Genomic DNA, 23,937 nt, shown 5'->3' with positions numbered 1-23,937 from the left:
ATCAATCATAATTGAAGATATTGGGAAATAAACATGAAATTTCTTTCTTAATCTTCTTAACTGTTTTTTTTCTTCTTCTTTTCTTTTATATGAATAATAAGAAGTATAAGGTATCATAATAGGATACCTATGTAATCGTCTTTCATTTGAATAGGTCTTTGATATAATTGTACTTTGGACGGCTAATGCTTCCTTATCGAATGCCTTTTTGTCAAGAGCTAACAAAGTTTCTTTTCAATTTAATCTCGATATCGTTCTTTGTTTCATTCAAATTCTCGATTCGTTTACCCTTTCTTTCTTTCTCTCTCTCTCTCTCTCTCTCTCTCTCTCTCTCTCTCTCTCTCTGTATATATATATACATATTATATATAATATATAATACATATATATATCTGTATATATCTGAATCTGTATCAGAAATGAGTAACTCAGGATTTATAAAAAAACATTATCATATACGTATTCATGTACGTATCAATGCAATTACAACTTACATTTTGCATCGAAAAATGACAATAGTCGACTCTAATTAGTGAATTTCTTAATCAGTGGTATTACATCTTACGTTGATACATTTGTGAAGAGCTTTGTTATCTACGGCCAGTTGAAACGCATTTTAACTATTAACCGAAGTATCGAAATCATTTATCAAAACTCGTAACTTTAACGACAAACGAATAAAAGATTGTATTAGAGTTTATTTCGATATCTTCCAATGTATCTTCCAATATAATAATGTAAAGTTTATTAACGAGAAGTAGAATCATATATCTAATTAAAAATAAACAACTAATAGATTTCGTTCCATTACAAAAATATATATACATACATTTATGCGTACACATTAAAAGTATTGCTAATAAAAAATCAATGGAATTATAGAAAACATTTCATTGTAAATTGATGCCGAAAATAACAAATACCCTTCAATAATGTGTAATTTTTTCTTTTTCTATCAAGCATTAATTCCTTTTTTAATCAATATAAGCATTTTTAGTTCATAATGAATTCTATAAATAACAATATCAGATATTTAATTTTGGCTCATTGCAGAACAAAGGTTGCTCGTTACTGTCTATACAATATAATAAAATCTCAAGCAATACCCAAGAGAAAGACTACTATATAGTTTGTGTATGAGTGTGTGGGTGTGTATATTGTGTCTAGTTATGTACATATGTACATATATACATATCTATCTATTTACAAACGTATGTTTAAACGGGATCTTTCAAGTTTCCAACTCTGTGGTTGCCGAAAGACTGATCTCATACGATATTCGACAGAAAGTAAATAACATAAGTTGTATTTAGATATTTCAGCTTATATAGAAACATATAAACATTGTAATAAGATTTGCTTTGTATACGTCAGCTAGTAAATGGTATAAACATTCTCTTTTTCTTTCAGTGTGATAATATTATATATATATATATATGTATATATATATATATATATATATATATGTGTATATATATATATATATATATATATATATATATATTAAAATTTTAATAATTTAATTAGTTAAATAATCAAAATCAAAACATAAAAGAAAGCAACAGGAATAGAAAAATACGAGACCTCATCGAAAACTCCGTTTGTTAGGACAGACGTCCTTCCTCGTAAACAATGAACTTTCATCTATCTCTCTCTCTCTTCCTCGCTCTATTTTGCTATTTTTTTCTTAATTTTTCTGTATGCACGTGTACGCGTACGTACGTAATACGTATATGCATTTTAACGAATGTAATATCGTTTGGTATCGATATATTTTATATATAGAAAGATCGTCGAGGATCGAATGTGATACGTGTACCTGATCGTGACACCCTCATTTCAATATTGTAAATTTAATTTGTCAACGAGGTATAAATTCGACATTCATTTAAATATATATACATTCATATGTGTATGAATAATGCATATTAATCATAATACGCATTAAATGACGTTTAATTGAAATCCCACATTAAAATTTACATTGTACTAGCTACATATACCACATAAGAACAAGAAAGCAAAATTGAATATACCAAGATACTTTGTTCTTCTTCTTCTTTTTCATATTATTGTTGTTATTATTATTGTTATTATTATTCTTATTGTCTTTATAAATCAATCATAATTGAAGATATTGGGAAATAAACATGAAATTTCTTTCTTAATCTTCTTAACTGTTTTTTTTCTTCTTCTTTTCTTTTATATGAATAATAAGAAGTATAAGGTATCATAATAGGATACCTATGTAATCGTCTTTCCTTTGAAGAGGTCTTTGATATAATTGTACTTTGGATGGCTGATGTTTCCCTTATAGAGTGCCTTTTTGTCAAGAAGCTAACAAAGTTTCCTTTCAATTTAATCTCGATATCGTTCTATGTTTTATTCAAAATTCTCGATTCGTTTACCCTTCCTCTTTCTCTCTCTCTCTCTCTCTCTCTCTCTGTATTTATATATACATAATATATAATATATAATATATATATATATATCTGTATATATATCAATCTGTATCAGAAATGAGTAACTCAGGGTTTATAAAAAAACATTATCATATACGTATTCATGTACGTATCAATGCAATTACAACTTACATTTTGCATCGAAGAATGACAATAGTCGACTATAATTAGTGAATTTCTTAATCACTGGTATTACATCTTACGTTGATACATTTGTGAAGAGCTTTGTTATCTACGGCCAGTTGAAACGCATTTTAACTATTAACCGAAGTATCGAAATCATTTATCAAAACTCGTAACTTTAACGACAAACGAATAAAAGATTGTATTAGAGTTTATTTCGATATCTTCCAATGTATCTTCCAATATAATAATGTAAAGTTTATTAACGAGAAGTAGAATCATATATCTAATTAAAAATAAACAACTAATAGATTTCGTTCCATTACAAAAATATATATACATACATTTATGCGTACACATTAAAAGTATTGCTAATACAAAATCAATGGAATTATAGAAAACATTTCATTGTAAATTGATGCCGAAAATAACAAATACCCTTCAATAATGTGTAATTTTTTCTTTTTCTATCAAGCATTAATTCCTTTTTTAATCAATATAAGCATTTTTAGTTCATAATGAATTCTATCAATAACAATATCAGATACTTAATTTTGGCTCATTGCAGAACAAAGGTTGCTCGTTACTGTCTATACAATATAATAAAATCTGAAGTAATACCCAAGAGAAAGACTACTATATACTTTGTGTATGTGTGTGTGGTGTGTATATTATGTATCTAGTTACGTACATATGTACATATATACATATGTATCTATTTACAAACGTATGTTTATATGGGATCTTCCAACATTCCACCTCGGTGGTTGGGGAAAGACTGATATCATACGATATTCGACCAAAAGTAAATAAGATAAGGTGTATTTAGATACATCAGATTATAAAGAAACATATAAACATTGTAATAAGATTTGCTTTGTATACGCTCGCTAGTAAATGCTATAAACATTCTCTTTTTCTTTCAGGGTAATAATATTATATATATATATATATATATATATATATATATATATTAAAATTTTTATAATTTAATTAGTTAAATAATCAAAATCAAAAAATAAAAGAAAGCAACAGGAATAGAAAAATACGAGACCTCATCCAAAACTCCGTTTGTTAGGACAGACGTCCTTCCTCGTAAACAATGAACTTTCATCACTCTCTCTCTCTCTTCCTCGCTCTATTTTGCTATTTTTTTCTCAATTTTTCTGTATGCACGTGTACGCGTATGTACGTAATACGTATATGCCTTTTAACAAATGTAATATCGTTTGGTATCGATATATTTTATATATTGAAAGATCGTCGACGATCGAACGTGATGCGTGTACATGATCGTGACACCCTTATTTCAATATTGTAAATTTAATTTGTCAACGAGGTATAAATTCTATATTCATTTAAATACACATACATTGATATGTGTATGAATAATGCATATTAATCATAATACGCATTAAATGACACGTTTAAATAAAATCCCACATTAAAATTTACATTGTACTAGCTACATATACCACATAAGAACAAGAAAGCAAAATTGAATATACCAAGATACTTTGTTCTTCTTCTTCTTCTTCATATTATTGTTGTTATTATTATTGTTATTATTATTCTTATTGTCTTTATAAATCAATCATAATTGAAGATATTGGGAAATAAACATGAAATTTCTTTCTTAATCTTCTTAACTGTTTTTTTTCTTCTTCTTTTCTTTTATATGAATAATAAGAAGTATAAGGTATCATAATAGGATACCTATGTAATCGTCTTTCATTTGAATAGGTCTTTGATATAATTGTACTTTGGACGGCTAATGCTTCCTTATCGAATGCCTTTTTGTCAAGAGCTAACAAAGTTTCTTTTCAATTTAATCTCGATATCGTTCTTTGTTTCATTCAAATTCTCGATTCGTTTACCCTTTCTTTCTCTCTCTCTCTCTCTCTCCCTCTCTCTCTCTCTCTCTCTCTCTCTCTGTATATATATATACATATTATATATAATATATAATACATATATATATCTGTATATATCTGAATCTGTATCAGGAATGAGTAACTCAGGGTTTATAAAAAAACATTATCATATACGTATTCATGTACGTATCAATGCAATTACAACTTACATTTTGCATCGAAAAATGACAATAGTCGACTCTAATTAGTGAATTTCTTAATCACTGATATTACATCTTACGTTGATACATTAGTGAAGAGCTTTGTTATCTACGGCCAGCTGAAAGGCATTTTAACTATTAACCGAAGTACTGAAATCTTTTATCAAAAGTCTTAACGTTAACGAAAAACGAATAAAACATTGTATTAGAGTTTAATTCGATATCTTCCATTGTATCTTCCAATATAATAATGTAAAGTTTATTAAGCAGAAGTAGGATCATATATCTAATTAAAAATAAACAACTAATAGATTTCGTTCCATTACAAAAATATATATACATACACTTATGCGTACACATTAAAGGTATTGCTAATAGAAAATCAATGGAATTATAGAAAACATTTCATTGTAAATTGATGCCGAAAATAACAAATACCCTTCAATAATGTAAAATTTTTTCTTTTTCTATCAAGTTTTAATTTCTTTTCTAATCAATTTAAACATTTTTAGTTCATAATGAATTGTATCAATAACAATATCAGACATGTAATTTTGGCTCCTTGCAGCACAAAGGTTGCTCGTTACTGTCTATACAATATAATAAAATCTCAAGTAATATCCAAGAGAAAGACTACTATATACTTTGTGTATGTGTGTCTGGGTGCGTATATTATGTATCTAGTTGTGTACATATGTACATATATACATATCTATCTATTTACAAACGTATGTTTAAACGGGATCTTTCAAGTTTCCAACTCTGTGGTTGCGGAAAGACTGATATCATAAGATATTCGACCAAAAGTAAATAAGAAAAGGTGTATTTAGATACATCAGCTGATAAAGAAACATATAAACATTGTAATACGATTTGCTTTGTATACGCCCGCTAGTAAATGCTATAAACATTCTCTTTTTCTTTCAGGGTAATAATATTATATATATATATATATATATATATATATATATATATATATATTAAAATTTTTATAATTTAATTAGTTAAATAATCAAAATCAAAAAATAAAAGAAAGCAACAGGAATAGAAAAATACGAGACCTCATCGAAAACTCCGTTTGTTAGGACAGATGTCCTTCCTCGTAAACAATGAACTTTCATCTCTCTCTCTCTCTCTTCCTCGCTCTATTTTGCTATTTTTTTCTCAATTTTTCTGTATGCACGTGTACGCGTATGTACGTAATACGTATATGCCTTTTAGCAAATGTAATATCGTTTGGTATCGATATATTTTATATATTGAAAGATCGTCGACGATCGAACGTGATGCGTGTACCTGATCGTGACACCCTTATTTCAATATTGTAAATTTAATTTGTCAACGAGGTATAAATTCTATATTCATTTAAATACACATACATTGATATGTGTATGAATAATGCATATTAATCATAATACGCATTAAATGACACGTTTAAATAAAATCCCACATTAAAATTTACATTGTACTAGCTACATATACCACATAAGAACAAGAAAGCAAAATTGAATATACCAAGATACTTTGTTCTTCTTCTTCTTCTTCTTCATATTATTGTTGTTATTATTATTGTTATTATTATTCTTATTGTCTTTATAAATCAATCATAATTGAAGATATTGGGAAATAAACATGAAATTTCTTTCTTAATCTTCTTAACTGTTTTTTTTCTTCTTCTTTTCTTTTATATGAATAATAAGAAGTATAAGGTATCATAATAGGATACCTATGTAATCGCCTTTCATTTGAATAGGTCTTTGATATAATTGTACTTTGGACGGCTAATGCTTCCTTATCGAATGCCTTTTTGTCAAGAGCTAACAAAGTTTCTTTTCAATTTAATCTCGATATCGTTCTTTGTTTCATTCAAATTCTCGATTCGTTTACTCTTTCTTTCTCTCTCTCTCTCTCTCTCTCTCTCTCTCTGTATATATATATACATATTATATATAATATATAATACATATATATATATCTGTATATATCTGAATCTGTATCAGAAATGAGTAACTCAGGGTTTATAAAAAAACATTATCATATACGTATTCATGTACGTATCAATGCAATTACAACTTACATTTTGCATCGAAAAACGACAATAGTCGACTCTAATTGGTGAATTTCTTAATCACTGGTATTACATCTTACGTTGATACATTTGTGAAGAGCTTTGTTATCTACGGCCAGTTGAAACGCATTTTAACTATTAACCGAAGTATCGAAATCATTTATCAAAACTCGTAACTTTAACGACAAACGAATAAAAGATTGTATTAGAGTTTATTTCAATATCTTCCAATGTATCTTCCAATATAATAATGTAAAGTTTATTAACGAGAAGTAGAATCATATATCTAATTAAAAATAAACAACTAATAGATTTCGTTCCATTACAAAAATATATATACATACATTTATGCGTACACATTAAAAGTATTGCTAATAAAAAATCAATGGAATTATAGAAAACATTTCATTGTAAATTGATGCCGAAAATAACAAATACCCTTCAATAATGTGTAATTTTTTCTTTTTCTATCAAGTTTTAATTTCTTTTCTAATCAATTTAAACATTTTTAGTTCATAATGAATTGTATCAATAACAATATCAGACATGTAATTTTGGCTCCTTGCAGCACAAAGGTTGCTCGTTACTGTCTATACAATATAATAAAATCTCAAGTAATACCCAAGAGAAAGACTACTATATACTTTGTGTACGTGTGTGTGGGTGTGTATATTATGTATCTAGTTATGTACATATGTACATATATACATATCTATCTATTTACAAACGTATGTTTAAACGGGATCTTTCAAGTTTCCAACTCTGTGGTTGTGGAAAGACTGATATCATACGATATTCGACCAAAAGTAAATAAGATAAGGTGTATTTAGATACATCAGCTGATAAAGAAACATATAAACATTGTAATAAGATTTGCTTTGTATACGCCCGCTAGTAAATGCTATAAACATTCTCTTTTTCTTTCAGGGTAATAATATTATATATATATATATATATATATATATATATATATATATATATTGTATATATATATATATATATTAAAATATTTATAATTTAATTAGTTAAATAATCAAAATCAAAAAATAAAAGAAATCAACAGGAATAGAAAAATACGAGACCTCATCGAAAACTCCGTTTGTTAGGACAGATGTCCTTCCTCGTAAAGAATGAACATTCATCTCTCTCTCTCTCTCTTCCTCGCTCTATTTTGCTATTTTTTTCTTAATTTTTCTGTATGCACGTGTACGCGTATGTACGCAATACGTATATGCCTTTTAACAAATGTGATATCGTTTGGTATCGATATATTTTATATATAGAAAAATCGTCGACGATCGAATGTGATACGTGTACCTGATCGTGACACCCTTATTTCAATATTGTAAATTTAATTTGTCAACGAGGTATAAATTCGATATTCATTTAAATATATATACATTCATATGTGTATGAATAATGCATATTAATCATAATACGCATTAAATGACGTTTAATTGAAATCCCACATTAAAATTTACATTGTACTAGCTACATATACCACATAAGAACAAGAAAGCAAAATTGAATATACCAAGATACTTTGTTCTTCTTCTTCTTTTTCATATTATTGTTGTTATTATTATTGTTATTATTATTCTTATTGTCTTTATAAATCAATCATAATTGAAGATATTGGGAAATAAACATGAAATTTCTTTCTTAATCTTCTTAACTGTTTTTTTTCTTCTTCTTTTCTTTTATATGAATAATAAGAAGTATAAGGTATCATAATAGGATACCTATGTAATCGTCTTTCCTTTGAATAGGTCTTTGATATAATTGTACTTTGGATGGCTGATGTTTCCCTTATAGAGTGCCTTTTTGTCAAGAAGCTAACAAAGTTTCCTTTCAATTTAATCTCGATATCGTTCTATGTTTTATTCAAAATTCTCGATTCGTTTACCCTTCCTCTTTCTCTCTCTCTCTCTCTCTCTCTCTGTATTTATATATACATAATATATAATATATAATATATATATATATATCTGTATATATCTGAATCTGTATCAGAAATGAGTAACTCAGGGTTTATAAAAAAACATTATCATATACGTATTCATGTACGTATCAATGCAATTACAACTTACATTTTGCATCGAAAAATGACAATAGTCGACTCTAATTAGTGAATTTCTTAATCACTGATATTACATCTTACGTTGATACATTTGTGAAGAGCTTTGTTATCTATGGCCAGTTGAAACGCATTTTAACTATTAACCGAAGTACTGAAATCTTTTATCAAAAGTCTTAACGTTAACGACAAACGAATAAAAGATTGTATTAGTGTTTAATTCAATATCTTCCATTGTATCTTCCAATATAATAATGTAAAGTTTATTAACGAGAAGTAGAATCATATATCTAATTAAAAATAAACAACTAATAGATTTCGTTCCATTACAAAAATATATATACATACACTTATGCGTACACATTAAAAGTATTGCTAATAGAAAATCAATGGAATTATAGAAAACATTTCATTGTAAATTGATGCCGAAAATAACAAATACCCTTCAATAATGTAAAATTTTTTCTTTTTCTATCAAGTTTTAATTTCTTTTCTAATCAATTTAAACATTTTTAGTTCATAATGAATTGTATCAATAACAATATCAGACATGTAATTTTGGCTCCTTGCAGCACAAAGGTTGCTCGTTACTGTCTATACAATATAATAAAATCTCAAGTAATACCCAAGAGAAAGACTACTATATACTTTGTGTATGTGTGTGTGGGTGTGTATATTATGTATCTAGTTATGTACATATGTACATATATACATATGTATCTATTTACAAACGTATGTTTATATGGGATCTTCCAACATTCCACCTCCGTGGTTGCGGAAAGACTGATATCATACGATATTCGACCAAAAGTAAATAAGATAAGGTGTATTTAGATACTTCAGCTTATATAGAAACATATAAACATTGTAATAAGATTTGCTTTGTATACGTCCGCTAGTAAATGCTATAAACATTCTCTTTTTCTTTCAGGGTAATAATATTATATATATATATATATATATATATATATATTTAAATTTTTATAATTTAATTAGTTAATTAATCAAAATCAAAAAAAGAAAAGAAAGCAACAGGAATAGAAAAATACGAGACCTCATCGTAAACTTCGTTCGTTAGGACAGACGTCCTTCCTCGAAAACAATGAACTTTCATCTATCTCTCTCTCTCTGTCTCTTCCTTGCTCTATTTTGCTATTTTTTTCTTAATTTTTCTGTATGCACGTGTACGCGTACGTACGTAATACGTATATGCATTTTAACGAATGTAATATCGTTTGGTATCGATATATTTTATATATAGAAAGATCGTCGACGATCGAACGTGATGCGTGTACCTGATCGTGACACCCTTATTTCAATATTGTAAATTTAATTTGTCAACGAGGTATAAATTCGATATTCATTTAAATATACATACATTCATGTGTGTATGAATAATGCATATTAATCATAATACGCATTAAATGACACGTTTAATTGAAATCCCACATTAAAATTTACATTGTACTAGATACATATACCATATAAGAACAAGTAAGCAAAATTGAAGTTACCAAGATACTTTGTTCTTCTTCTTCTTTTTCATATTATTGTTGTTATTATTATTGTTATTATTATCCTTATTGTATTTAGAAATCAATCATAATTGAAGATATTAGGAAATAAAGAGGAGATTTCTTTCTTATTCTTCTTAACTGTGTTTTTTTCTTTTTCTTTTCTTTTATATGAATAATAAGAAATATAAGGTATCATAATCGGATACATATGTAATCTTCTTTAATTTGAATGGGTTTTTGATATAATTGTACTTTGGACGGCTAATGCTTCCTTATCGAGTGCCTTTTTGTTAAGAGGTAACAAAGTTTCTTTTCAATTTAATCCCGATATCGTTCTTTGTTTTATTCAAATTCTCGATTCCTTTACCCTTTTTCTTTCTCTCTCTCTCTCTCTGTATATATATTTATATATATATAATATATAATATGTAATATATATATATATATATATATATATATATATATATATATATCTGTATATATCTGAATCTGTATCAGAAATGAGTAACTCAGGGTTTATAAAAAAACATTATCATATACGTATTCATGTACGTATCAATGCAATTACAGCTTACATTTTGCATCGAAAAATGACAATAGTCGACTCTAATTAGTGAATTTCTTAATCACTGGTATTACATCTTACGTTGATACATTTGTGAAGAGCTTTGTTATCTACGGCCAGTTGAAAGGCATTTTAACTATTAACCGAAGTATTGAAATCTTTTATCAAATTCTTAACGTTAACGACAAACGAATAGAAGATTGTATTATAGTTTAATTCAGTATCTTCCATTGTATCTTCCAATATAATAATGTAAAGTTTATTAACGAGAAGTAGAATCATATATCTAATTAAAAATAAACAACTAATAGATTTCGTTCCATTACAAAAATATATATACATACATTTATGCGTACACATTAAAAGTATTGCTAATAAAAAATCAATGGAATTATAGAAAACATTTCTTTGTAAATTGATGCCGAAAATAACAAATACCCTTCAATAATGTGTAATTTTTTCTTTTTCTATCAAGCATTAATTCCTTTTTTAATCAATATAAGCATTTTTAGTTCATAATGAATTCTATCAATAACAATATCAGATATTTAATTTTGGCTCATTGCAGAACAAAGGTTGCTCGTTACTGTCTATACAATATAATAAAATCTCAAGCAATACCCAAGAGAAAGACTACTATATACTTTGTGTATGAGTGTGAGGGTTTGTATATTGTGTCTAGTTATGTACATATGTACATATATACATATCTATCTATTTACAAACGTATGTTCATACGGGATCTTTCAAGTTTCCAACTCAGTGGTTGCCGAAAGACTGATCTCATACGATATTCGACCAAAATTAAATAAGATAAGGTGTATTTAGATACTTCAGCTTATATAGAAACATATAAACATTGTAATAAGATTTGCTTTGTATACGTCCGCTAGTAAATGCTATAAACATTCTCTTTTTCTTTCAGGGTAATAATATTATATATATATATATATATATATATATATATTTAAATTTTTATAATTTAATTAGTTAAACAATCAAAATCAAAAAATAAAAGAAAGCAACAGGAATAGAAAAATACGAGACCTCATCGAAAACTCCGTTTGTTAGGACAGATGTCCTTCCTCGTAAACAATGAACTTTCATCTCTCTCTCTCACTCTTCCTCGCTCTATTTTGCTATTTTTTTCTCAATTTTTCTGTATGCACGTGTACGCGTATGTACGTAATACGTATATGCCTTTTAACAAATGTAATATCGTTTGGTATCGATATATTTTATATATTGAAAGATCGTCGACGATCGAACGTGATGCCTGTACCTGATCGTGACACCCTTATTTCAATATTGTAAATTTAATTTGTCAACGAGGTATAAATTCTATATTCATTTAAATACACATACATTGATATGTGTATGAATAATGCATATTAATCATAATACGCATTAAATGACACGTTTAAATAAAATCCCACATTAAAATTTACATTGTACTAGCTACATATACCACATAAGAACAAGAAAGCAAAATTGAATATACCAAGATACTTTGTTCTTCTTCTTCATATTATTGTTGTTATTATTATTGTTATTATTATTCTTATTGTCTTTATAAATCAATCATAATTGGAGATATTGGGAAATAAACATGAAATTTCTTTCTTAATCTTCTTAACTGTTTTTTTTCTTCTTCTTTTCTTTTATATGAATAATAAGAAGTATAAGGTATCATAATAGGATACCTATGTAATCGTCTTTCATTTGAATAGGTCTTTGATATAATTGTACTTTGGACGGCTAATGCTTCCTTATCGAATGCCTTTTTGTCAAGAGGTAACAAAGTTTCTTTTCAATTTAATCTCGATATCGTTCTTTGTTTCATTCAATTCTCGATTCGTTTACCCTTCCTCTTTCTCTCTCTCTCTCTCTCTCTCTGTATTTATATATACATAATATATAATATATAATATATATATATATCTGTATATATCTCAATCTGTATCAGAAATGAGTAACTCAGGGTTTATAAAAAAACATTATCATATACGTATTCATGTACGTATCAATGCAATTACAACTTACATTTTGCATCGAAGAATGACAATAGTCGACTATAATTAGTGAATTTCTTAATCACTGGTATTACATCTTACGTTGATACATTTGTGAAGAGCTTTGTTATCTACGGCCAGTTGAAACGCATTTTAACTATTAACCGAAGTATCGAAATCATTTATCAAAACTCGTAACTTTAACGACAAACGAATAAAAGATTGTATTAGAGTTTATTTCAATATCTTCCAATGTATCTTCCAATATAATAATGTAAAGTTCATTAACGAGAAGTAGAATCATATATCTAATTAAAAATAAACAACTAATAGATTTCGTTCCATTACAAAAATATATATACATACATTTATGCGTACACATTAAAAGTATTGCTAATAAAAAATCAATGGAATTATAGAAAACATTTCATTGTAAATTGATGCCGAAAATAACAAATACCCTTCAATAATGTGTAATTTTTTCTTTTTCTATCAAGCATTAATTCCTTTTTTAATCAATATAAGCATTTTTAGTTCATAATGAATTCTATCAATAACAATATCAGATATTTAATTTTGGCTCATTGCAGAACAAAGGTTGCTCGTTACTGTCTATACAATATAATAAAATCTCAAGCAATACCAAAGAGAAAGACTACTATATACTTTGTGTATGAGTGTGAGGGTGTGTATATTGTGTCTAGTTATGTACATATGTACATATATACATATCTATCTATTTACAAACGTATGTTCATACGGGATCTTTCAAGTTTCCAACTCAGTGGTTGCCGAAAGACTGATCTCATACGATATTCGACCAAAATTAAATAAGATAAGGTGTATTTAGATACTTCAGCTTATATAGAAACATATAAACATTGTAATAAGATTTGCTTTGTATACGTCCGCTAGTAAATGCTATAAACATTCTCTTTTTCTTTCAGGGTAATAATATTATATATATATATATATATATATATATATATATTTAAATTTTTATAATTTAATTAGTTAATTAATCAAAATCAAAAAAAGAAAAGAAAGCAACAGGAATAGAAAAATACGAGACCTCATCGTAAACTTCGTTCGTTAGGACAGACGTCCTTCCTCGAAAACAATGAACTTTCATCTATCTCTCTCTCTCTGTCTCTTCCTCGCTCTATTTTGCTATTTTTTTCTTAATTTTTCTGTATGCACGTGTACGCGTACGTACGTAATACGTATATGCATTTTAACGAATGTAATATCGTTTGGTATCGATATATTTTATATATAGAAAGATCGTCGAGGATCGAACGTGATACGTGTACCTGATCGTGACACCCTTATTTCAATATTGTAAATTTAATTTGTCAACGAGGTATAAATTCGATATTCATTTAAATATATATACATTCATATGTGTATGAATAATGCATATTAATCATAATACGCATTAAATGACGTTTAATTGAAATCCCACATTAAAATTTACATTGTACTAGCTACATATACCACATAAGAACAAGAAAGCAAAATTGAATATACCAAGATACTTTGTTCTTCTTCTTCTTTTTCATATTATTGTTGTTATTATTATTGTTATTATTATTCTTATTGTGTTTATAAATCAATCATAATTGAAGATATTGGGAAATAAACATGAAATTTCTTTCTTAATCTTCTTAACTGTTTTTTTTCTTCTTCTTTTCTTTTATATGAATAATAAGAAGTATAAGGTATCATAATAGGATACCTATGTAATCGTCTTTCATTTGAATAGGTCTTTGATATAATTGTACTTTGGACGGCTAATGCTTCCTTATCGAATGCCTTTTTGTCAAGAGCTAACAAAGTTTCTTTTCAATTTAATCTCGATATCGTTCTTTGTTTCATTCAAATTCTCGATTCGTTTACCCTTTCTTTCTCTCTCTCTCTCTCTCTCCCTCTCTCTCTCTCTCTCTCTCTCTCTCTCTGTATATATATATACATATTATATATAATATATAATACATATATATATCTGTATATATCTGAATCTGTATCAGGAATGAGTAACTCAGGGTTTATAAAAAAACATTATCATATACGTATTCATGTACGTATCAATGCAATTACAACTTACATTTTGCATCGAAAAACGACAATAGTCGACTCTAATTGGTGAATTTCTTAATCACTGGTATTACATCTTACTTTGATACATTTGTGAAGAGCTTTGTTATCTACGGCCAGTTGAAACGCATTTTAACTATTAACCGAAGTATCGAAATCATTTATCAAAACTCGTAACTTTAACGACAAACGAATAAAAGATTGTATTAGAGTTTATTTCAATATCTTCCAATGTATCTTCCAATATAATAATGTAAAGTTTATTAACGAGAAGTAGAATCATATATCTAATTAAAAATAAACAACTAATAGATTTCGTTCCATTACAAAAATATATATACATACATTTATGCGTACACATTAAAAGTATTGCTAATAAAAAATCAATGGAATTATAGAAAACATTTCATTGTAAATTGATGCCGAAAATAACAAATACCCTTCAATAATGTGTAATTTTTTCTTTTTCTATCAAGTTTTAATTTCTTTTCTAATCAATTTAAACATTTTTAGTTCATAATGAATTGTATCAATAACAATATCAGACATGTAATTTTGGCTCCTTGCAGCACAAAGGTTGCTCGTTACTGTCTATACAATATAATAAAATCTCAAGTAATACCCAAGAGAAAGACTACTATATACTTTGTGTACGTGTGTGTGGGTGTGTATATTATGTATCTAGTTATGTACATATGTACATATATACATATCTATCTATTTACAAACGTATGTTTAAACGGGATCTTTCAAGTTTCCAACTCTGTGGTTGCGGAAAGACTGATATCATACGATATTCGACCAAAAGTAAATAAGATAAGGTGTATTTAGATACATCAGCTGATAAAGAAACATATAAACATTGTAATAAGATTTGCTTTGTATACGCCCGCTAGTAAATGCTATAAACATTCTCTTTTTCTTTCAGGGTAATAATATTATATATATATATATATATATATATATATATATATATATATATATTGTATATATATATATATATATTAAAATATTTATAATTTAATTAGTTAAATAATCAAAATCAAAAAATAAAAGAAATCAACAGGAATAGAAAAATACGAGACCTCATCGAAAACTCCGTTTGTTAGGACAGATGTCCTTCCTCGTAAAGAATGAACATTCATCTCTCTCTCTCTCTCTTCCTCGCTCTATTTTGCTATTTTTTTCTTAATTTTTCTGTATGCACGTGTACGCGTATGTACGCAATACGTATATGCCTTTTAACAAATGTGATATCGTTTGGTATCGATATATTTTATATATAGAAAAATCGTCGACGATCGAATGTGATACGTGTACCTGATCGTGACACCCTTATTTCAATATTGTAAATTTAATTTGTCAACGAGGTATAAATTCGATATTCATTTAAATATATATACATTCATATGTGTATGAATAATGCATATTAATCATAATACGCATTAAATGACGTTTAATTGAAATCCCACATTAAAATTTACATTGTACTAGCTACATATACCACATAAGAACAAGAAAGCAAAATTGAATATACCAAGATACTTTGTTCTTCTTCTTCTTTTTCATATTATTGTTGTTATTATTATTGTTATTATTATTCTTATTGTCTTTATAAATCAATCATAATTGAAGATATTGGGAAATAAACATGAAATTTCTTTCTTAATCTTCTTAACTGTTTTTTTTCTTCTTCTTTTCTTTTATATGAATAATAAGAAGTATAAGGTATCATAATAGGATACCTATGTAATCGTCTTTCCTTTGAATAGGTCTTTGATATAATTGTACTTTGGATGGCTGATGTTTCCCTTATAGAGTGCCTTTTTGTCAAGAAGCTAACAAAGTTTCCTTTCAATTTAATCTCGATATCGTTCTATGTTTTATTCAAAATTCTCGATTCGTTTACCCTTCCTCTTTCTCTCTCTCTCTCTCTCTCTCTCTGTATTTATATATACATAATATATAATATAATATATATATATATATATCTGTATATATCTGAATCTGTATCAGAAATGAGTAACTCAGGGTTTATAAAAAAACATTATCATATACGTATTCATGTACGTATCAATGCAATTACAACTTACATTTTGCATCGAAAAATGACAATAGTCGACTCTAATTAGTGAATTTCTTAATCACTGATATTACATCTTACGTTGATACATTTGTGAAGAGCTTTGTTATCTATGGCCAGTTGAAACGCATTTTAACTATTAACCGAAGTACTGAAATCTTTTATCAAAAGTCTTAACGTTAACGACAAACGAATAAAAGATTGTATTAGTGTTTAATTCAATATCTTCCATTGTATCTTCCAATATAATAATGTAAAGTTTATTAACGAGAAGTAGAATCATATATCTAATTAAAAATAAACAACTAATAGATTTCGTTCCATTACAAAAATATATATACATACACTTATGCGTACACATTAAAAGTATTGCTAATAGAAAATCAATGGAATTATAGAAAACATTTCATTGTAAATTGATGCCGAAAATAACAAATACCCTTCAATAATGTAAAATTTTTTCTTTTTCTATCAAGTTTTAATTTCTTTTCTAATCAATTTAAACATTTTTAGTTCATAATGAATTGTATCAATAACAATATCAGACATGTAATTTTGGCTCCTTGCAGCACAAAGGTTGCTCGTTACTGTCTATACAATATAATAAAATCTCAAGTAATACCCAAGAGAAAGACTACTATATACTTTGTGTATGTGTGTGTGGGTGTGTATATTATGTATCTAGTTATGTACATATGTACATATATACATATGTATCTATTTACAAACGTATGTTTATATGGGATCTTCCAACATTCCACCTCCGTGGTTGCGGAAAGACTGATATCATACGATATTCGACCAAAAGTAAATAAGATAAGGTGTATTTAGATACTTCAGCTTATATAGAAACATATAAACATTGTAATAAGATTTGCTTTGTATACGTCCGCTAGTAAATGCTATAAACATTCTCTTTTTCTTTCAGGGTAATAATATTATATATATATATATATATATATATATATATATATTTAAATTTTTATAATTTAATTAGTTAATTAATCAAAATCAAAAAAAGAAAAGAAAGCAACAGGAATAGAAAAATACGAGACCTCATCGTAAACTTCGTTCGTTAGGACAGACGTCCTTCCTCGAAAACAATGAACTTTCATCTATCTCTCTCTCTCTGTCTCTTCCTTGCTCTATTTTGCTATTTTTTTCTTAATTTTTCTGTATGCACGTGTACGCGTACGTACGTAATACGTATATGCATTTTAACGAATGTAATATCGTTTGGTATCGATATATTTTATATATAGAAAGATCGTCGACGATCGAACGTGATGCGTGTACCTGATCGTGACACCCTTATTTCAATATTGTAAATTTAATTTGTCAACGAGGTATAAATTCGATATTCATTTAAATATACATACATTCATGTGTGTATGAATAATGCATATTAATCATAATACGCATTAAATGACACGTTTAATTGAAATCCCACATTAAAATTTACATTGTACTAGATACATATACCATATAAGAACAAGTAAGCAAAATTGAAGTTACCAAGATACTTTGTTCTTCTTCTTCTTTTTCATATTATTGTTGTTATTATTATTGTTATTATTATCCTTATTGTATTTAGAAATCAATCATAATTGAAGATATTAGGAAATAAAGAGGAGATTTCTTTCTTATTCTTCTTAACTGTGTTTTTTTCTTTTTCTTTTCTTTTATATGAATAATAAGAAATATAAGGTATCATAATCGGATACATATGTAATCTTCTTTAATTTGAATGGGTTTTTGATATAATTGTACTTTGGACGGCTAATGCTTCCTTATCGAGTGCCTTTTTGTTAAGAGGTAACAAAGTTTCTTTTCAATTTAATCCCGATATCGTTCTTTGTTTTATTCAAATTCTCGATTCCTTTACCCTTTTTCTTTCTCTCTCTCTCTCTCTGTATATATATTTATATATATATAATATATAATATGTAATATATATATATATATATATATATATATATATATATATATCTGTATATATCTGAATCTGTATCAGAAATGAGTAACTCAGGGTTTATAAAAAAACATTATCATATACGTATTCATGTACGTATCAATGCAATTACAGCTTACATTTTGCATCGAAAAATGACAATAGTCGACTCTAATTAGTGAATTTCTTAATCACTGGTATTACATCTTACGTTGATACATTTGTGAAGAGCTTTGTTATCTACGGCCAGTTGAAAGGCATTTTAACTATTAACCGAAGTATTGAAATCTTTTATCAAATTCTTAACGTTAACGACAAACGAATAGAAGATTGTATTATAGTTTAATTCAGTATCTTCCATTGTATCTTCCAATATAATAATGTAAAGTTTATTAACGAGAAGTAGAATCATATATCTAATTAAAAATAAACAACTAATAGATTTCGTTCCATTACAAAAATATATATACATACATTTATGCGTACACATTAAAAGTATTGCTAATAAAAAATCAATGGAATTATAGAAAACATTTCTTTGTAAATTGATGCCGAAAATAACAAATACCCTTCAATAATGTGTAATTTTTTCTTTTTCTATCAAGCATTAATTCCTTTTTTAATCAATATAAGCATTTTTAGTTCATAATGAATTCTATCAATAACAATATCAGATATTTAATTTTGGCTCATTGCAGAACAAAGGTTGCTCGTTACTGTCTATACAATATAATAAAGTCTCAAGCAATACCCAAGAGAAAGACTACTATATACTTTGTGTATGAGTGTGTGGGTGTGTATATTGTGTCTAGTTATGTACATATGTACATATGTACATATATACATATCTATCTGTTTACAAACGTATGTTTATATAGGATCTTTGAAGTTTCCAACTCGGTGGTTGTGGAAAGACTGATCTCATACGATATTCGACAAAAAGTAAATAACATAAGGTGTATTTAGATACTTCAGCTTATATAGAAACATATAAACATTGTAATAAGATTTGCTTTGTATAAGTCCGCTAGTAAATGCTATAAACATTCTCTTTTTCTTTCAGGGTAATAATATTATATATATATTTAAATTTTTTTAATTTAATTAGTTAATTAATTATTTTAATAATGATTGATTTTATAACGAATATTTTTAAGGTAATCTTGGCATTGTTTGTACATGTATATTATGTACTAATATGTATACATATATTTATGTTAATGAATAGGTAATATAGAATATTTATATTTAAATAAATATGTATCTTTTTTTAGTTTTAAGTATTATAAAATCATTAGAAAATATTGTCATTAATTATGTTAAAATATCCCTTATCTATACCGTATTGGCTAATAAGTAATATCGGTAAAGTATCTTCCTTTCTTTATATTTAAATAAATAATATCGTGTATTTTCATCGATTGGAAAATTTGTAACTATGTCTACAACTTAATGATAAAACATTTAGATATATCTTGAAGAACAATACTTCACAAAAATAGCGAAAACAGATAATTCAATTGTGATTGATCGTACAAGAAGAATTATTATCAATTGTATCAAAATTTGACTAAATGAAGTTTCGAACATTTCTACTCGTTGTTAATTTTGAAAATCTTTATGGAAAATTCGCATGATTCATACGATTCAACTTTATAATAACGATAGTTATCATCCATAAAATTTAGCTAAGTTTAATACTGCACAAGCCGATTTATATTGATCGTATAACACAGAGGAAAATTATACCGTTGCAATTACCACAAATTGAAATTCCAAGGAAATGCATTCCTATAGCGGGTTACTGAAACTATAGCACCAAGAAGAACGGGTCCGGGGTCATTGGTGAGCTCTCGTTGCGCCCTCTACGCGCATATTTTTCGTCCAGATCGGACCAATCGTTCGACAGACGTTACGGATGTCGAGTGAGGTTATGGCACTCTTACGGACGTTACGGCGTGTTACGGTCGTTACTGCACCCTTATGGACCTTATGGCTTGTTACGGTTGTTACGGCACCCTTATGGACCTTACGGCTTGTTACGGTCGTTACGGCGATGTTACGGACGTTACGGACGTTGCGGCGTGTTACGGTCGTTACGGTACCCTTATGGACCTTACGGCTTGTTACGGTCGTTACGGCGATGTTACGGACGTTACGGACGTTCGACGGACGTTCGACAGACGTTACGGATGTTCGAATAAGGTTACGGCACTCTTACGGACGTTACAGCGGGTTACGGTCATTACTGCATCCTTACAGACGTTACGGCGTGTTACGGTCGTTACGGCACCCTTATGGACGTTACGGATGGTCGAGTGAGGTTACGACACTCTTACGGACGTTACAGCGGGTTACTGAAACTATAGCACCTAGAAGAACGCGACTGGGGTCATTAGTGAGCTCTCGTTGCGCCCTCTACACGCATATTTTTTTCGTCCAGATCGGACCAATAAAAATAACGAGTGCAGTCTACACACGATTTATATAATTTGGAAATCCTTTAGTACACATAATTTCCATCGATTTCTCCAATTCTCATTCGTATATCGATTATTCTCCCTGCTTTCACCCTCTCCACCTCTCCCTCAATAAACACATGTACACACACGTACATATATGGATATTATATATATATGTTTGTATGTATGTACACTCAATATATCTATATAGTATGAAGTATATGTATTTGAGAAATAACGATACTATTATATAGTATATACATTTATATTATATATAATTATGATATATAATTATAATTATATAATATATATAATTATAACTATATAAGAATATACAGAATGTATTATTACTAGTACTATTACTAGTATTATTATATATATAATAATCCTTTACAAAGATATACGTATAAACAAATCTTACGAATTCTCAAATTCCATTAAATTAAAAAAAAAAAAGAAAGAAAGAAAGAAAAAGAGAAAACAGGAATGAAAGAAAACAAAACAATAAAAGATAAAAATACATTTAATTCTCATTCAATTGAAAATATTCATCGATATCGATATTCGATACTTATCAATAGTTAATAATGCCTTTAATCTCGTGTTCTAATTGTAGAAATAATTAATTATGATCATCACTGAGGATAATTAACTAATCCGTTATACTAAGTTATCGATAGACAAACTCGCATGTTCATTACGATCGCTGAAAGGAAATTCGAAGTGGCTTTAACCTTAAAGACAATAGCTTTTGTAAGCTTATCTCGACCGTCCTTCGTGTATATTCGAAATAATTTCGGAATATACATATTGCAAAGAGGTATAACGATCCCGTTGAGAATTGGCACGATATAGCTCGCTCTCTGTCTTTCTCGTTCTCTATATCGTTCAACTAATAGGAATTATAAGCGAAATGATTTAAAGCTCGTCGCGATAAAGATAAAACTCCCGATAAAGATTAAACATTCGACAAACTAAAACTTTAATGATTCTCTTTAAAAAAATAAAATTATAAAAATTTCCTTTTTTCTTGTTTTCTTTTACTGTGATTATTTTTTGAAAGATAATTCTTTATTTACACGTACATATTTATCCTTTTGCATTTTATTCTTTATATTATTTTTTATTTATCTTTTCGTATTTTTTTTAATACTGTTCATCTAAAACTTGTATCTTAATATTTTTTTTACTTGAGAAAGCATGTCACGCAATTTATTCTAATAAAAACATAGAAATTCGAAAGTGTTCATAAATTTGGCTTGATTTATTGTTAAATTTTTACAACGACGATGAATCAACAAATTAATTAATCATTAATTCTTAATAATACAATAAAGAAAAAAAAGAAATGATAAAATAAATCGCACATTAATTTCAATGCAACGTTTTGTAGATTAAAAATTTATGAGAGTTATTTCTTTTTTTTTCTCTCGATGGAAAATTTATTAAAAAATTCTCTATTGTTACATGGAACCAACATATCTTTATTACATACATGTATTGTGTATATATGTGTCTATGTCTGAGAATGGCGTTAAATTAAAAGAGAGGGTTGTAAATGGTTTCGGTCGGTGCTCCATCCTGTTATACTTCCTCTATGATGTCAAACCAGAGACAGAAGAGCTCTCACTCTGTGAACCTCGTTTTCCGGGTCAAACGAGGTTAAAGTTATAATAACAATATACGTAGTTCTTGTTCCAATAGTTTTCTCCTCGATCTAACAAATTCGAGTTGAAAAAATTTGTCATAGTCCACGATGATTTCAAACGTTTTAATGATGGTACAATATAGTCTAAGAAATTAAAGATCAATGTGAAATAGAATTATAATTGTTCATAGCGAGTGGGAATAATAAAGTTTATTCTCTCTTTTATAAAACATTTTTTCTGTGTTATCTCAATAAATAAAATATGTGTATAACAATTCACGTTATACGATTTTAAGTATTGTTTAAAAGAAAAGTAGTAATATTAATAATGATACGAATTTACTTTGTTTCTTATTGTATGTATATATATTATTGTGTGTATATATATATATATATATATATATATATATATATATATATATATATATATATATAGAAAACGATCTTCGATTCGTGGCAATATATATATATTTCATTAAATAAAATCTTTACAAAAGTAATTACAATAGTAACGATACAAATTAAATTCGTTTCTCATTGTGTGTGTGTATTTATGTGTGTATGTATATATGTATATGAGAATGATTTTCAATTCGTGTCAATGTATATCTATTTTTTAATAAAATTGAAGTTTAGTAAATAAAATTGTTAAAAAAGTAGAAACAATAGTAACGATGCAAATTAATATCATTTATCCCAATATATACATGTGTGCGTATGTGTGTGTGTGTATACCTATATACTATATAAGTCTTTGTATATATGTAAATAAATCGTAGAGTGCTTGTTCATTCTGGA

The 23,937-nt window shown here is 27.4% G+C and overlaps 3 long non-coding RNA genes across 5 annotated transcripts; 2 read left to right on the top strand and 1 right to left on the bottom strand.

Annotated features, from left to right (window-relative positions):
• The first annotated feature begins 761 nt into the window (after positions 1-761).
• On the top strand, positions 762-15,955 carry LOC127065951 (uncharacterized). 2 transcript variants are annotated; one of them, XR_007782224.1, is made up of 3 exons: positions 762-850; positions 5,025-5,234; positions 15,572-15,955. It is a non-coding gene; the product is annotated as an uncharacterized LOC127065951 (long non-coding RNA). The 2 variants fall into 2 exon arrangements; XR_007782223.1 differs by lacking the exon at positions 762-850 and adding an exon at positions 2,862-2,950.
• LOC127065949 (uncharacterized) lies at positions 2,258-16,932 on the bottom strand. 2 transcript variants are annotated; one of them, XR_007782218.1, is made up of 3 exons: positions 16,310-16,932; positions 7,810-12,162; positions 2,258-3,639 (listed from the first exon to the last, which is right to left on the bottom strand). It is a non-coding gene; the product is annotated as an uncharacterized LOC127065949 (long non-coding RNA). The 2 variants fall into 2 exon arrangements; XR_007782217.1 differs by lacking the exon at positions 16,310-16,932 and adding an exon at positions 14,206-14,351.
• On the top strand, positions 7,156-12,377 carry LOC127065952 (uncharacterized). Its single transcript, XR_007782225.1, has 3 exons — positions 7,156-7,302; positions 9,384-10,149; positions 12,219-12,377. It is a non-coding gene; the product is annotated as an uncharacterized LOC127065952 (long non-coding RNA).
• Positions 16,933-23,937: the final 7,005 nt, after the last annotated feature.

Source organism: Vespula vulgaris, chromosome 8 (genome assembly GCF_905475345.1).
Source record: "Vespula vulgaris chromosome 8, iyVesVulg1.1, whole genome shotgun sequence".
Taxonomy (NCBI): Eukaryota; Metazoa; Arthropoda; class Insecta; order Hymenoptera; family Vespidae; genus Vespula; species Vespula vulgaris.
This window is presented reverse-complemented; position numbering and strand designations above follow the sequence as displayed.